Here is a 3,157-nt window from a genome sequence, read left to right on the forward strand (position 1 = left end):
CAGACACCGGTGGCACTTGGGTTTACGTCCCTCAAGAATTACCGGATATTTCTGGCCGGCCATCCTCAAAAAATCCGGAAATACCAGATCCCTGGCTGATTGGGTCCACAGGGTCAAAACCGCTTTTGCCCCAACCCAATCAGCTGTAGGTAACATTTTCACATTTAAGAGCTTGGCTCCACTACCCCCCAGCCCCCGTCAGATAGTATCCTCTATCCAATCAGGTTCTATACCGGGTGGCAGCTCACAGATCCAAGCTCTAGTTAATTTCTTCCCACAGTATGTGGGAAGAAACAGAATTTTTTCCCCTTCTAAGGGCTGGCTAGCAAACTTGCGAGCCACCTCAGGAGTGTCAAATAGCAACCAAACCGTCGCGTATTTTACACCCCTTGCCATAAACTTAATAGTTGGCAGATATTCTGCTAACTCTTTTTCAATTTCCACTTTGGGAAAGACTGTAATGGTGTCGAGTAACCTAGCGTAGGTCCGCAACACCACCGTTCTTTCCCTGAAATCATTTAACCACTTCTTGGGTGGGATAATCTCCCACTCCACAGCAGTGGCCTTATTTTTCTTTGTTCTCTGCCATGATAAAGATGTCCACATAAAAATTAAACAACGAAAATTTTTAAAACGGGCAAAAAGAGAAAACGGTCCAAAAAAGCGGAAAAAATAAAATAAACAGTTCGTACTAAAAACAGTTCGTAAAAGAAGGAGAAAGGAAATACAACAGTTCAGAAAGAATAAATAAAATATAAAGTTCCAGGCAGAATAACAAATTTTAAGGCCACAACGGTACTCCGGCCCGATTTGATCCCAGCTCCGCTGCAATCGTCACTTTGCTTGTAAAAATTAAATCCTTTGCGTCGTTCCACGTGGTGTAGTTCAAAGCAAGAGGAAGACTTTTCTTCAAATTTATTAGCTTTCAAAACTTGGTTTGAAAACAATAAATTCCTTTTCTTTTTTAAGCAAAGTTCACAATATTTATTTGTAGTTTTCAAATCATGGCTTGAAAACAACAAACTTTTACAAACTAAGTTCACAATTTTTGGAGGAGTGATACCTCCAAGACACTCTTCTCACTGCTAAGTGAGACATTAAGCACAACCACAAGCAGACAAATGCGTGGAATTCAGTGGAGACTCCTTGCTCGACATAAATATAAATAAACACGAGCAACAAACCCCCACTAAATCCCAAAAAACACAAAAGTCTTACCTGTAGTTGTACGTCAAAAATTCACGACGCTGGCATTCAGCGACGTGAAACCGGAGCGACAATAAACACGTCCTTTCGGTAAGCAACGCTACTTGTTACACAGCCACTCCTGCCCCTCCACACAGCCAAAAAAAAAAAAAGTTGTATTCATTCTATTCAAGTTAAAGACATTCCTCTTTCACTTTCACCTTCAGAAATGTAATGAACCACTGATTGTCCCATTGGAAATCTTTAATTGATAATATAGACTTTGTAAATATCATTTTACATCCCCTTTCCATGCTTGCATGAGTTAGACAGTTTGAGGCAGATTTTCTACAGTAGGGATGCCCTTCCCATCACTAACCTTCACCTCTTTTTCCCATTTAAACTTCATAGTCATTAGCCTAAAAAAATTATTTATGAAACATGTTTTGGAATGAAGATAGTGTTTCAGTGAATATGCCATGAACCAAATAAAACTCAAACAGCTCTAGAGTTATCACTGTATTGCTAAAGATCAGATTTACACTTCACTTTAACTCAAATTCCATAGCTTTCTTGACCAGAATGAACTTTTTATTTCATTAATATGGGTGTAATTTAAATAAGCTTTTTTGGATTCACTACAGCAAATGTGTTAATGCCCACTGAAGTGTTGAAGCATCAAAATATATATGTTTATTGTAAACTTTACAACAATAACCTTCATAAAAGTGTAATATTTAGGATCTATTTTTAAAATTTCAAAGTGAGAGCCTCCCTTCTCACTCAAATCAAACTCTCACTGATGTTTCTTCTTTGTATCTGTCTTTAAATCTATTGACATTTTTGTCACTTTCAATGACATTAAAATAAAAATATGTGAATGTTTGTGTTTTCATTGAATTATTTTTGTTATCGATTCCTTTTGGTTGCTTGTCAATTTTTTTTTCTTATTTTTTTTTAAGAATTTTGTTTTATGTTTATTAATGTGGTGAGCTGGCAGAATTGTTAGCAAGCCAGGCAAAATGCTTGAGTACTTTGTCTTTATGTTCTGAGTTTAAATTCCCTTGAGGTCAACTTTGCCTTTCATCCTTTTGAGGTTGGTGAAATGAGTACCAGTTGAGTACCAGGGTTAATACAATCAACTAATTCCTGTACTCCAAAATTTTAGGCCTTATGCTTAGTGTAGAAAGGATTGGTAAGATATGAGTGTGTCAGATAATTTACAATATTTTCATTATTAGATAGATGAGTATAATTACAATTTGGTTGTGGTTTCTAGTAGATTGAGCAATCACATCAAGGCTTCGTCATGAAGTAAAATAATTGAAATTATTGAGTTAATGACACAATGCCAAACATTTGGTGGGGAAGTTCAAATTATATCAACCCCAGTACTTGCCTGATACATTATTTTATTAACTCTTGAGGGAAAATTGATCATGACCAAATTTGAACTCTGAACATAATGTTTAAACAAATGATGCAAGGCTTTTTGTTCAATGTTCTATTGACTGATAATCTATAGCCCTTATAACATCAAAAGGTAACGAGCTAGCAGACTCATAACTGTGCTGGATAAAATGCTTTGTGGCATTTCTTCTGAGTTCAAATTCCATCAAGGTCAACTTTACCTTTCATCCTTTTGGGGTCAATAAAACAAGTACCAGTTAAGCATTGATGTCAATGTAATCAACTAGCCACCTTCCACCAAAATTTCAGGTTTTGTGCTTATAGTAGAATGAAATTGTATTAGCAATCATTTTAGCTAAATTCTACCACTATCATTTACAGGAAATCAAGCAATTTTATATTAGGGGAAGTGCAAATTCATGAGCAAAAAATTATGCAAAAATATGAAGCAGAATAACCTTATGAATTTCATCCATAACCTTATTTTAAATGCTCTTTGAATTTGTTCCAAAGATTGGGGATCTCAAATTTTATGGCCTGAAACAAATTTTTCGAAATCAAA

Source organism: Octopus bimaculoides, chromosome 1 (assembly GCF_001194135.2).
Source record: "Octopus bimaculoides isolate UCB-OBI-ISO-001 chromosome 1, ASM119413v2, whole genome shotgun sequence".
In the NCBI taxonomy this organism is placed as follows: Eukaryota; Metazoa; Mollusca; class Cephalopoda; order Octopoda; family Octopodidae; genus Octopus; species Octopus bimaculoides.